Source organism: Mesoplodon densirostris, chromosome 6 (assembly GCF_025265405.1).
Source record: "Mesoplodon densirostris isolate mMesDen1 chromosome 6, mMesDen1 primary haplotype, whole genome shotgun sequence".
Taxonomy (NCBI): Eukaryota; Metazoa; Chordata; class Mammalia; order Artiodactyla; family Ziphiidae; genus Mesoplodon; species Mesoplodon densirostris.
The window spans coordinates 115,287,329-115,301,613 of NC_082666.1; the positions used below are offsets into that span (position 1 = coordinate 115,287,329).

Consider the following 14,285-nt stretch of genomic DNA (forward strand, 5'->3'; position numbering starts at 1 on the left):
CTGTCAGGGTCCCAGTGCAGGGGAGAGCGCCGTCCTGGTAGAGGTGGAGGGCCGGGCAGGGCTGAGACCTGTCTGTGTCTCAGTTTCCTCCTGTCTGAAATGAAGGGGCCAGGTCCTCGGGGGCTCTGAGGATTTACCGGGTTGACATGTGTGCAGCTCTGGGAGGCGTGCCTGGCATCTGGCCCAGGATTCCCACCGCCTGCTCTGATGCCCAGCGCCCCCCTGGGTGGCTGCAGGTATGCCCGGCCCCCGTATCTGTGCCTGGACTTGGCCCTCAGCAGGTGCTCACAGGCCTGCCTGAGTCCCTCGCTGTGTCCAGCATGCAGTGACTCAGATGTCCCCAGCAGGGACCTGACCAGTGGCACCCAGTGTAGAGCCCAGAGGGAAGCTGTGGCGGTGGGGGCGGCAGTGTCCTGAATCCGTGACCGCTGGGAGCATAAGGAAGTACCTTCATGGGAAGTGGCACCCACACCGCCCAGGAGCATCTGTCTAGACCACGTCCTTCTCTGTGGTCACAGGGAAAGCAGAAGTGCCTGCGGGAGGCCTGGCCCACAGCCAGCTTTGCAGACATGGGAAGCACCTATTCCCAGGACCGGGCACCAAGCCACTTTTGTCCGAGGCCAGCCCACCAAGCGCACACTCCCACCCCAGGGGGCAGCAGCCCACCCCGAGGGACCCAAAGGACCCACCTGCCGGACCCTCCACGGGTGGACATTGGCCCCGTATGAGTTCCCGCTCCATGTCCCGTGACGTGAGGATAGCAGGAGTCAGGTGGACCTCCTTGGACGCAGCGGTCATCAGGGACCCACTGGACGAGGAAGGCCTGACCCTGTGTCTCTCGTGGGACTGCATGATCACGAGGAGGCCCGGCACCTCGCCCAGGCCTCGGGTTGGTCTTCGCAGGGGCGCCCAAGGAGGAGCGGTTGTTCCTGGGGCGGATGTGCTCCAGGTCCAGCTCGGCAGGAAGCGAGGCCTCCAAGCTTTGGCATCCTCAACAGAACGGGGATGTTTGATGTGTGCACACACCCCTATTTTCTATCGGCCGAGTAAGTCCGACGGTCAGAGAGGAGATTCGTGCAGCACAATTATTCACATTTACTCAGCCTTTAAAACCATGGGCATCTTACCAGAAAGGGTCCTGAGATGTTAGAAAACCAAGTCCTTTCCTCCGGTTGGCGCTGTTCTAGAACCACATTCGGTGTCCCCTCTATTCCATCCCTATATCCCATCCCCGTGTCCTTTGTTGCTGGACGAGGGTGCCCGGCATGCGCCAGTTGGCAAATGTGTGCAGCGCTCAGAGGCCTTTCCCTGGCCGGGCACCTGATGTAACTGCGGCAGGTGCTGAGGAATGTGCCTTGCCCCTGTGCCCAGTCATTCTGGGCCCAGTCATTCTGGGCCGAGATACCGTCCTCCACAGGGACAGGTTGGCACGACCCTAGTGGGGGTGGGGGGTGGAGCTGGTGGCCCCGTGTATGTGGTTTAAGAATGTGCAGAATGTCATGTAGATTTTTCAGTTAATTTTGGTTCCCATGAACGGGGAGGATAATAGACCTCCTGGCTGGAGACCCCTGTCTCTGCCTCTGTTCCTGCTTCATTCCTAACCCGCTCCCTAGCAGTGGTCCCAGAGCGGAGGTGCCTCCTGGGGGCGGCAGGAGACACAGCGAGGCTGGTTAACCCCTCGGCTGCAGTTTTCCACCTGGAAGATGACAGCGTGATGGTGATGCTGTAGCTGCTACTTTTCCGGGTCTCACACGTTCTGAATCATCTGGAAGGTGACACGGGGCTCAGAAAGGGAACGCCCTGTCCGCTGTGCAATTCCATCTGCTGAAAGGACAGGGCCTTTGCGGGCCCTGGGGCCATTAGGCCAGGCTCCAGGCAGGTTGCAGGTTAATAGGACCCGGGTCCGGCCAGCAGCGGCTTGTGAAACGTGGGTGGTCTCTTCCGTGTGTGGCGACTTCAGAGTGAATTCCCGGGCTGTGGGGGTGTGTGTGGTTACTTCAGATGCCTCACTGTGACTTGGACTTCGCTTCACACTGGGAATTCTAGCGGAGGTGACTCCCAGGCACCTTCCTGCCATCTGGAGGGATACAGGCATTTGAGTTTTCCAATATGGCCGTCTCGCTGGACTGTGTGCCCTCCTGACCTTCCTGGCGGCTTCCACAGCACCTTGGGGTCAGGCAGACAGAGGCCCCTTGGTCCACCGTTGACTAGGTGGGGGTGGTGTGGTGTGACCACGGTTCAGAGGCAGCAGAGTCTCAAAGTAACAGGCTTTCCTGCAAGGTGCTCAGCCGAGTCCAGGGCTGAGTTGGCGTCCCTGAAGTCCCCTTGAAGGGACGTGGAGGCCGGCGAATCAGACTCAAAGGTCTGTGCGAGTGGTATGTGCACAGTAGAGAACAGTTGGAAGTCTAAGATCAATACTGAGGTGAATTGGGCCCAAGATGATGGGACACGGCTGTTCCTTTGTGTCCTGCCAGGGTGAGATGACTTGGGCCTTCACGGCCCTTTTGCCGGAGCGTGTGGATTCCCTAATGGGTTTTGCCAAGCTGGGAGGGAAGGCCACGTCCGGGGAGGGAGGCAGGATTGAAAGCAGAGCGCCTCGTGTTGGCTCCGGCCTTTGCCGACCCGAGCTGGATGACGGCCTGTGGTCGAGCTGGCCTGACTTTGTACCTCTGCTGTGTATTTTTAAGGAATCACTAGATAGGAAGGCAGAGAGAGTGGCATTTTGTGGTTTGGACTTAAAAAAGAAATCCCCGCTTGGGTCTGGGCTTGGTGGGGCTCCCAGGCCCGTCCCTCCCGCCTTGGCCAAGAGGAGAGACCTTCTTGTCCTTTTGCAGCCGGGCTGGGTCTGGGGGCCCTGTGCAGGGCAGGAGGAGTCTTCTCCCCTGGTGCAAGCACACGTGCTTCCCGGAGGACCCTCGGAGGGGGCCGTGAGCACCCGGGGGTGCAGGATCCTGCCCCAGGCAGCCCTGAGTGCAGTCCTCCGCCAGCCCCAGATTCCAGATGGTTCCTTCTGGGCAGATTCTGTGACGTCTTCACCAAATGGTGAAGAGAAGAAACCCCTGTTTCTGAAGTGCCAGCCGTGCGGCAGGGACGCCCCTCATCTCTGCCCTGAGTTCCTGGAGAAGGAGGGGTGGGAGCTGCCGGCTCCAGGGCAGAAGGAGCATCAGCTCAAACTGGAGACACGAGGCTTCCCCAGAGAGAGCGGTTTCTGTCCTGCTCACTGTGACGTGCCCGCCCCACCCCCGGTGTGATGGACTGTCCTGAGCTGTCAGGTGCTGACAAGGCCTCCGGGTAATGCGAGACCTTGGAGGGAGGGAGTCCCAGCTCTGATCTTGGCTTCAGGCCAGTTGTTGCATTTTCTGAGTCTCTTTCTCTGCAGCAGCAGCACATGAAACCCACCTCCTCAGGGCTCTGAAGGATCCGGAGGTTGCTGGGAAGTGGAAGTTACCGCCGCTCCCGGAGGCAGCGGGGGTCCGCACGGCTGCTGCCCTGTTATCGGTGCCCAGTCTCTTGGCCCACGCCGAGGGCTCCTTCAGGTGTCCAGTGTTTATGGTCAGGCACGTGCACACCCCAGAGAGTTGCACACGAGGGACGTGAGTGACCTCCTATCTCATGATACCGTACGTGCCCTGGGTCCCTCACAGTGCAAGGGGTGAATACAGCAAAGCGCAGTGGAAACCTCCGTCATGAGTGATGCTGGTGGAGTCCGGCAGGAGTGCCCGCTTTGCTCTTGTGAACGGTCACTTTCTCACCTTTACCTTTTGGTGGGATGTTCATTATTCTTCTTGCTAATAACTTTTCACAGGACCCAGGAAGCGAAGCTCGGTCAAGTCCAGGCATCCATTCTGAGGGCGGTTTTCAGGCTGCCCTGGCCCCGTGAGCCAAGCTGTAGTGACAGCCAGGATTTCGGGGGGTGGGTATGATGGAGATGTACCCAGCAGGGCACAGCCGGGGTGTGTGGAGCAGGAAGGCAGGGTCACCCTGGGAAAGGCAGGCAGTGCGGTGGCACTTCTGCTGGTTCTCAGCCCCTGAAATCACACGGACTCCGGGTGGCCAGGGGGCTCCAACCAGGACGTCTGTAGGTGAGTCTGGACCGTGTGCTCTCAGAGCCCTGCCGGAGGGTGGACAGCAGGGGTGGAAGGGGGTGCGGCCTGAGGGGGAGTCCTGGGGTGGCGCCGACACACAGTTTGGGAAGAGAGGGCAGAGGTCGCTCTGGGGCAGCCCAGTCAGGCTCTCAAAGAAAGGGCTTGATTGAGTTTGGAGTCAGATGGACCCAGAGTTTAGACCTTTTCAGGTTCATGGAGCAGGGATGGTAGTAAAAGCTGACGTCGTAGCCATGCGTTTTAGAGAGAAAAGCTTTAAATCTAGGCAAAGTCGCAGTTAGAGCTACCACGGGGATTGGTGTTGGCTTGAAGACACCTGCTTCTCCCCCACACTTGTTTCTGCTACGATGTGTCTGAGTGTGGCTGTGATGTTCTGGTGGACCTTCCCCAGCACTGGGGAGTGTCCCCACTGTATCACAACAGCGCAGTGTCGCTTGTGTTGCTGTGTTAACATTGATTCAGTGTGCACTCCTGTAGTATGTATATGTGCTTACAACTCCTCATTCATGCAGCTTCCTCCGCAGAGAGTAGCGGAGGAGGTGGAGGGGCTGAGGGAGTAGCTGGGGAGGAGGTGGAGGGGCTGAGGGAGTAGCTGGTGAGGGTGGAGGGGCTGAGGGAGTAGCTGGAGAGGGTGGAGGGGCTGAGGGAGTAGCTGGGGAGGAGGTGGAGGGGCTGAGGGAATAGCTGGGGAGGAGGTGGAGGGGCTGAGGGAGTAGCTGGGGGGGAGGTGGAGGGGCTGAGGGAGTCGTTGGGGAGGAGGTGGAGGGGCTGAGGGAGTAGTTGGGGAGGAGGTGGAGGGGCTGAGGGAGTAGCTGGCGAGGAGGTGGAGGGGCTGAGGGAGTAGCTGGGGAGGAGGTGGAGGGGCTGAGGGAGTAGCTGGCGAGGAGGTGGAGGGGCTGAGGGAGTAGCTGGGGAGGAGGTGGAGGGGCTGAGGGAGTAGCTGGGGAGGAGGTGGAGGGGCTGAGGGAGTAGCTGGGGGGGAGGTGGAGGGGCTGAGGGAGTCGTTGGGGAGGAGGTGGAGGGGCTGAGGGAGTAGCTGGGGAGGGTGGAGGGGCTGAGGGAGTAGCTGGGGGGGAGGTGGAGGGGCTGAGGGAGTCGTTGGGGAGGAGGTGGAGGGGCTGAGGGAGTAGCTGGGGAGGAGGTGGAGGGGCTGAGAGAGTAGCTGGGGAGGAGGTGGAGGGACTGAGGGAGTAGCTGGGGAGGAGGTGGAGGGACTGAGGGAGTAGCTGGGGAGGAGGTGGAGGGACTGAGGGAGTAGCTGGGGAGGAGGTGGAGGGGCTGAGGGAGTAGCTGGGGGGGAGGTGGAGGGGCTGAGGGAGTAGTTGGGGAGGAGGTGGAGGGGCTGGGGGAGTAGCTTGGGGAGGGTGGAGGGGCTGAGGGAGTAGTTGGGGAGGAGGTGGAGGGGCTGAGGGAGTAGCTGGGGGGGAGTGGGTAGCTGAGAAGTGGCAGCGCCAGACCTGATCCTGGGCCGGCTGGCCTCAGCGTCCACGCTCTGGCCACGCACTCTGGCCACCACACTGCTGCCTTCCCATTAGGGGAGAATAAACATGGACTGAATTAAGGCATCTAATTTGCTTGAAAGAAATATTTAAAATGTTTTAGATGTTGACTGTGTAATATCATTGATAATATGCCTTTTCAAAATACCTCAACTCATGGAAAAATGAGAAGTGAGCCCAATTAATATCTTACGAAAGTTATGTGCAATATTTCCCAACAGAAGGAAGCAAACCCATGAGCATGATGAAGTAAGTGTGTCCTGGCCCCCACCTATGTAAGGGGAGAGCCTTATGATGAACTTCTCACGGTGTCTTCTCTGGGCCCCCCGACCTCGGCAAATAGGCTCCGCATTCTAGAAAGAAGGGTTTCTAGCTCAAGTTTTGCTGGTTGTTAAAATCAGTCTTTAAAAATGAATTTTAGGTAGGAAATTGACAACGGTCTGAACGTGCAACATTATCATATTTAGCCATACAACATTGCATAGTCACAAGTTGGTGCTGGGGAACCCTGGATCATGTGGGATGGGGCCACATGTAGCGACTCATGGGGCACAGTTCACACTAGGGCCCTCACTTCCTCTCCCCGCTCCCTGACTCAGCAGCCCACAGGCTGCAGGTCCTTTCTTCTTTCTTGAGTTCCAGGTCTCTGTTCCTCTTGCTGCATGGCCGTGAGCCTGCCTCTCCCACTTCGGGGTCTGCGGCACTCACCTGCACCAAAATGCTTTCCTCTGTGTCTGAGTTTTCTTAGGATAAATAGGTCCAACAAAACATCGGAACTGCTGGAAATGATGTAAAGTCTGTTTGCTGTTCTTGAAAACTTCCATTTTGATGAAATGCATTTAGTACATTTCAAAAAGGGAATCATGTTTTAATAGTTATAATAGTTTTTTGAAATTGCCAGAAATGTTTTCTTCTCTGACCTATTATTTCCTAAGTTTTTTACATTTAATATATTTTACTTTTAATATCAGATTTAAAGTATTTTAATTAGGAAACCACATGCTTAAGATAAGAATTCAAATAGTAATAAAGAATACACATAGTAAAAAATGAAATACACCCCTACTGCAGACCAAAGCCACCCTCTAGTCGCTCACTGCCAGCAGATTCTTGATTAAGTGCTGATCTAATCAAATAGTTTTGAGTAAATTATGTGCACGTACAAATGGTTACATACCCTGTGTCTACACAAATGAGACCATATTATAACACTGTGGGGAACCTTAATTTTTACTGAACTAAGTATCTTGGACATCCTTTCATCTCAGTGACCACTTTATTTTTTAAGAGCTGTGTAGTATTGCATCCTATAGGTGTGCCACAGCTCATACACAAATCAGCTTACACATGCAGTATATATACATGTGTGTATACACACAAACACACACAGACACATATGTGCCCACATGCACATGAACTGATGGACTTCTAGGTGTTTCCAGAGTTTTCCTGTCAGCAGCCTCATACTGTGCTTGGGCATCTTGTACACGTGGGGGTGTGTCCAGCTGAATTCCTGGTGGAGAACTGCTGGGTCAGAGGGTCTGGACATGGCATCTTGGCAGGAGTCCCCCAGTAGCCCCCAGAGAAGTTGCCCCAGTGCATGTGAATGCTGCCCCCGGCCCCTCATCACCGTACATTTTAGCCAGCCTGTCTCGTTGCTGCGCTTCTCAGGGGTGGGAGATGGTGTCTTGCACTAATGTGCAAACCCCACCCCAGACAGGGCATGTGGGTGGAGTGCTGATTGAATCTCCCCATTTCACACTGCCCAGACACCTCCAGCGTGGGCTTCTGGGCTGAAGTAAGGCAGTTCAGCAGTTGAGGCTCGAGGCCCCTTCCCCATCCACGGCCGCAGAAGCAGGGGCCCTGCTCCCAGGAGATTGTGGATGTGACCCCAGGCAGAGCCAGGCTCTGAGCTCGGAATTCCCTGTGAGAGGAGGAGGCTGGTAGAGCCTTGGTCGTGGGGAATGGGGAATGTGCTTACGCATGCCCAACGCTGATATGTATGTCTCTCAAGGTAGGTAAGTAACAAGTGAGGTATAACTGGCTCCGCTTCACAGGTAGAAGAGTCATAGTTGATAGTTATGCAGTGCTGGGAAGCTGCCAGACACTGTTTGAAGCTCTTCACATAAGTTACTCATGGCTCTTTACAGCAACCAAATGAGGTAGGTACTATTATTATGCCCACTTTCTGGATGAGGAGGCAGAGGCCCAGAAAAGCCCAGTAACTTCCCCAAGGACACACAGCTGGAAAATGGAGACGCCAAGCCTGGAACCCAGCTCGTTCTGACCCAACAGAGTCCCATGCCTGGCCCCATCCCACGTGTGTCTTCTCCACGTACTAAAGAGAACACCGGCTTACTGCTGAGGCAGGGGGCCTTCGGAAGGTGAGGTCACGTTGGCAGAATGCAGGCAAGGTGCATGCAAGATGAAGACCCCCCTTTGTCATAAATGGTCATGAGACAGCTGCCATCGGGGCACGGGCCTTGGGGCTCCCATGCTCTCCTGCAGGATTGGGGGTGTGGTGGGAGGTAAAGGCCAAGTTTCTCCGTGTACCAGAGGAAAACACTTATCTCTCTTCTGACTGATGCCATTCCTTTCTTTTGCAAATGGACTGTACGTTATGTGCATTCTAAGCAGGTTTGCATAGTCAGAGGAGATGCGTAGTCAGAATGATATGGTTAGTAGTTGCATACAGAGCATGTCTTTTGCATTCTTCAGTATGGTGATAACTAATTATAGCCTGTGGGTTTTTATGTTGGGAAAGGAGAGAAATTGCTGTGGTAAAGGGTGCAGACAACTGGGGGCCCTCAGGGCCTCACGGTTGACTGAGCCAGAAGCGAGCATTTTCACTCAGGAGCCTGGGGGCTAGAAGCTCTTTGATGGAGGGTAGATGTGGAGACTTGGCTGGAAGGCAGAAAATGAGGACCCCAGTGTCCAGGTGCATTGTGTGAGGTGATTAGGACACACACGCAGGTGCCCTAACCTGCTGCCACTTGTTGCTCAAAACCATGAAATCAGGGTGAATATGATAACGCACCTTGTCCAACCACAGAACAAGCAGCTCTGGGCTTTTATTTAGTAAAGTGACAAAGACTTACTGAGTCTCTAGAAGAGAGAAGTTTTTTGGTTTTAAAATTCTTAGTATTCACATTATTTATCTAAACCTCTTACTTGTGGGTGACTCACTTTCTTTTTTCCTTACGAGTTCTCAGCAGTCCCCAGTGGCTGCTGGGCCCCGCCTGCCCATGTGCTAGGAAAGCCCCGTGTGAAAGGGTAAATGCCATAGTTCATTGGGTTTGCCCACCGCCTGTCCATCTGTTTTGTCAGCTGCTCGCCCAGAAGAGCATAGAAACAGAAGACATAGGTTCTGTGTCTTGCGTGGACATAACTTTGTCTAGGACACTTACCTGCTTGCTCATCTGAAGATAGTTTTGCTTATAAATTGGCCATCAGAAGCAGTCGCTTCTGTGGGAAAGACCCAGACCCAGTCTTAGGCAGTACATCACAGTGAGGCGGGTGAATCCTAACCATTTCTGCCGGTCACTTTGAGGTCTCATCTGCTGACTTGAGTCGTTGGGCACTGAGGGACCCTGGGTGGCCCTGGAAACTGTGTGCTTGGGTGGACATGTAAGAATGGGGTACAAACTGGTGTCTGGGCTGCAGGCATGATGGTCCCGCTCCCCGGGGTGCGGGGGCACTGTGTGGGAGAGATGGGGCATCAGTGGTGTTTTCCAAGGAACATCTCCTACTTCTCAGCTGTCTTCAGAAAAATGGCAATGATTGTGTAAACCCTTGAAGCAAAAGAGAACAATAATTCCAACCACAAAAAAATGCTAGAGCTTGATTCTGAGCTTTAGAAAATATGTTGGATCATTTGCAGTCGTAGAGGCGTCAGCATCCATTTATCCAGCCTCTAAACCTTCGTTAATCCTACACTGTGACCTCTGGTTTTGCAATTTTGATTCTCTGTGTCTGATAGTTTGTGATCTTCCTGGACTTGGGGATTCCTATTTTGAGGGCTCTATCCTGCACTGGGAAGGGGTAACAAATACAATATAGAAACTTGCTATACCACTGTGGACATTCTTCTGTTTGGCTGAAAAACAATAATCAAAGAAAAAGGGAATTAAATGGGTTTTTTAGGAAATCATTTTCTCGTGAATATGTTATCTGTATCTCTTTTTCCTTCATCGCCTGGTGCCTTTGGATTTCAATGAAGATGAATTCTAAAGGATACATATCTGAAGTCAGTAGCCAGTAGATGATACTTTTTTTTTTTTTTTTGCGGTATGCGGGCCTCTCACTGCCGTGGCCTCTCCCTCTGCGGAGCACAGGCTCCGGACGCGCAGGCTCAGCGACCATGGCTCACGGGCCCAGCCGCTCCGCGGCACGTGGGACCTTCCCGGACTGGGGCACGAACCCGTGTCCCCTGCATCGGCAGGTGGACTCTCAACCACTGTGCCACCAAGGAAGCCCAGATGATACTTTTTTGATTGATGGACTCGCAGCTGACAGTGACTCTGGCTTGTATTTGAACGGCTTGTTCTGCAGGGAAGTGGTGGTGGTCAGTGGTTGGGGACCAGCTCTGGCACCTGGGTGACCAACAGGTTTCACTTCCTTTGTTCCTGGGTGAGCAGTTGCACAGTCCCTGCCTCCTCCTGTTTGCACAAGTGAACAAGTGCCAAGCCATCTTGGGTCAGAGCGTCAGCTCCGGGGCTCCAGAAGTGAAGGCAAGAGTTTGTTCTCTGCCTTTCCAGAAGTGATGCTGAGTTTACGTGGACAGTTTAACTGTTTAAATATTCCCATTTCCCATTATTTTCAGAGCCAAGATTTCTGAAGACTCCTTCCTAGAAACAATTGGGAAGTTTCAAGAGGCACGAGATACAGGTAAAATCCCTTTGTTTCTCAGTCTGTCTCGCAGATTAGCAAAGCTGACCCCTTGTAGACGCCTCAGTGGGATCCAACCGAAGACTGGTTCTTGGTCCCTGTGCTATCTTAGGGGCAAAGATCTGGACTTGGCCGCTGCCCCTTGGAGCTGGCTTGAGGGAAGCCTACAGGGCAGTAGGGCCACTGCCTGTTTGTTTTTCTTCCCCCACTGCCTTTCTGCCCCGTGCTCCTTCCCCTGCCCCCTTTCTGGGCTGCAGGCCCCTGCTCTAGGCACTGAAATGCTCCATCTTCTCTTTTGGGGATGGGGGCGGTCATCAGTGATGTCTGGTGTAAAAAGATGGCTGTCCGTGTCATCTGCCCTGAAGCGGAGTCATTTTGTGCTTAATCTTAATTTTGGTCAATTAGTACGTGGTCAACCGTGTATTTCCAGTTTTAGAGGAAAGTGAAATGCCAGTTTAATTTGTAAACACAAAAAGTAAGCCCCTACCTTCCCTTCATCCTTTTATGCTACTCGTGTATTGTGGATTAGCTGACGGGGTTGCCATTTCTGCTAGCTTCTCCACACACCTGCTGCCAGCGTAGTCTTTGGTGTCTGCCATGCGTGGCAGTCACGAGGACTTGTGATGCCAGTTTTGGGGGGGGTGGTTTTAATGAACACAGCTTCGCTTCTAGGGGTACTTAGCACTTTCTGTGTTTATTGGCTGGTTATATACATATCCATTTTTATTTTTATTTATTTATTTTTTTTTTGCGGTATGCGGGCCTCTCACTGTTGTGGCCTCTCCCGTTGCGGAGCACAAGCTCCAGACGCACAGGCCCAGCAGCCATGGCTCACGGGCCCAGCCGCTCCGCGGCACGTGGGATCCTCCCGGACCAGGGCACGAACCCGTGTCCCCTGCATCGGCAGGCGGACTCTCAACCACTGCGCCACCAGGGAAGCCCACCTATACATTTTTAATTACCTGCTCTGTTTGGCCAGGGCTCTGTAGTTTATTAGGTCTTTTCTTTCTGTAGTTAATTAGATCACTGCACTTATTAGGAATTCCAGTCCCTGGCATTTATGTTACAAGTGTTTTTTCCTAGTTTTTTTTCCCCTAGATCATTTGTCTTTGGATTTTGTTTGCTGAACACTTTATTTTAAAGAAATATTTTGGAATCTTTGGACCTAAGGTAATTGAAAACGGGTGGTTTCTTCTGTTCAGTACTGTATTGAGTTGTTAGAGAATCCCAATGTAAAATTCTAAGAGGGTGGACTCTCACTTTTACCTTGTGGTCACAAAAAGCATGAAGTATATGCAGGAAAAGAAGCCACTTCTCATTTTTATGTAAATGCAAAAAGGGCAAAGAAGTGGCAAGGATAGACTTCTGTTACTTTTACCCTGTGGTCATGAAAAGCATGAAGTATATGCAAGAAAAGAAGCCCCTTCTCATTTCTATGTAAGTGCATAAGGGCAAAAAAAATAAAGTGGTAAGAATAGACACCAAGAAATGGGCTGGGTTGTGGAACATTACATACCACTGCACAGGTTGATGTGCTGGATGTAATATTTGTTCACTGACTTGAGTCTAGTGTAGAGGAGACATACATTTTTAACGTATTAATTTTTTACAAAATATTATAAACATGATTCACTGTTTTAAAAACAAACATTAAAAAGTGAGTTCCCTGGCCGTTCTCCCTCCCCAGAGATAATCACTGTTAACAGTTGGATGAATGTCTGTGTCCGTGTGTGTCTATATGTGCACCTGTGTATCTCTGTGTGTTATGTCCATGTGTGTCGGTATCCATGTGTGTCTGTGTCCGTGTGTGCCTCCGTGTGTGTGTGTGTGCGTGTACGTGTATATGGACTGGCACCTCCTCCCTGGACACACACGGGTCATCTTGGCCAGCTGTTTTGCCCTTGCCTTTCCATGTGGTCAGGGTGCTGTGTGCTTCCTGGTGGTTCCTGTCTAGCTTCTTCGGTGTCCTGCACGTGTCTGTTAACTAGCCCCCGCCCCGGTGGAGGCACATCCCTCCAGGTGCCCTCGTGGGCTGTCCTCGTCCACATGGCTCTGCACACGGGGCTGGTCCATAGGATAGCTGCCCAAGACTAGCTAGGAAGCAGGAGCCATTTGGAAATTCAGAATCGCCCTCAGAAATCCTCCAACCCTTCACCAGCACCCCTAGCAGCAATCTTAAATTTCTCTGTCTCGTGGGGGATAATTAGGTATTTTATTTTAATTTACATTTCTTTATGACTGGAATTAAGCACCCTTGGAGTTGCTTTGGAAGGTAGGAGAGTTTTATAAGGTAAGGAGAAAATTAAGAAGGCAAATAAATTCCAGTTAAGGCAGAACTTTTCAACAGTATCGTTTATCTAAGTTTGCCCTCTGTACTACAGGTCAAACTGGGGACTGAAGCACCAGTTTTGCTGGCATTTAAAATATCTCCTGGTGCACACGGTGTCCTCCAGCCCTGGGGAAACAAGTCTGGGGGCACATCTGGAGCTGAGCTCCCTATGACGCCAGCAGCCCCTGGACAACAGACATTCCTCCCTGGGGGTGGGCCGACGGGAAGAATCAGGCCAGGGGAGGAAGGTTCTTTTATATTCCCTGGTGCCAAGCGGTCCGGGCTCAGAGACACATGCACACGCTCTGCGAGGGTGCCACACGCCCTCTGAAGAGACAGTGTGGCTGTGAAGGGTAGAATGATGTCGCACAAGGTGGTGTGGTCCCTCCCTCCTCTGGCCTCTGTGCTTCAGGGTCCCTGCTGCCCTGCGAGTGCCCTTCTCAGCATCATCGCTGCTGATTGATGGCTGAGTAACTGGTTGGTTTGTACATCTGTCACCCTGCCGCCCTTTTGCTCCTTCCTGGCTTCCATCGGTACATTTGTGACACACGCGTGCCTGGGTTTAGGTGAGAGAACGAGGGTTAAGGTGTGTCGGGACATCCTGACCAGCTTGTTTGCCCCTGCGGGGCGGCTGGAGGGGAAAGCCGGTGTCCTGGATGCTTTTCCATTGGGGAAGCGGGGAGCGTCCAGCTGGCCTCAGCTCTAAGGCTGAGCCTGGCTCCTGGGAAACTGAAGTTGAAACAAAAAACTGTTTGCTGTGTGTGTGACACAGAGAGCTTCTGAAACCTGATTCCTGATTCCTGAGGGGGCAAGGCCATTTGGCAAGGTGGTGACATCAGCACAGCCAGGGGGTGGGGGAGGACAGCACTGAGGGTGGGGAGGGGAGTGGGGGGGAGCACAGCCTGGGGCTGGGGCTGGGGGATTGGGTAGGGAGAGGAGCTGAGGGTGGGGTGCAGCCTGGGGGCGGGGCTGGGGACTGGGGTAGGGGAGGGGAGCCTAGGGTGGGGGCCAGCCTGGCGATGGGGACACTGGGCCTGGCACCAGCACTGGCAGGGCATGGTCTTAGGGTGGCTCTTGTGTTGTCTGCTCCCGGCTGGGAGGGGAAGGTATATTTAGCTGTGTGTCTTCCGCTGTCCTGGCCACAGGGCCTAGAGGGTAAGTGGGGCTTCACCTGCCCTGTCTGGGCAAACCCCATAGACAAGAAGCGTCAACAGGCTCCCCCAGTAGTTGTCCACGGCTGTCACCTGAGCTCCCCTTTCATGGGTTTCCAGGGGATGCCAGTGGGGACACTTCGAACATTGGTTTAGCATCCTGTTGTCGATGCCAGTATTGACGCCTTCCATGGGGTAGTGAGTGGTGTCCCCTCTGTGACCCTACAGACAGCTGGTCCCAGAAAGGGAAGCCAAGGTGTGGGTAGGCGTGACAGACCCCAGACAGTACCCTCGGCCCATGGTTCCTGCCTTAGTG

The 14,285-nt window shown here is 53.6% G+C and overlaps 1 protein-coding gene across 3 annotated transcripts in view; it reads left to right on the plus strand.

The window, feature by feature from the left end:
* Window positions 1-14,285, plus strand: part of SEMA4D (semaphorin 4D) — a 109,102-nt gene that overhangs the window by 62,673 nt on the left and 32,144 nt on the right. For 2 of the 3 annotated variants that reach the window (XM_060101278.1, XM_060101279.1), the window contains exon 2: window positions 10,425-10,489. The exons of the other annotated variant lie outside the window; for it this stretch is intronic. The gene's annotated coding sequence lies outside the window, so the exon portion shown is untranslated. The remainder of the gene's footprint in view (window positions 1-10,424; window positions 10,490-14,285) is intronic. 3 annotated transcript variants of the gene reach the window in all.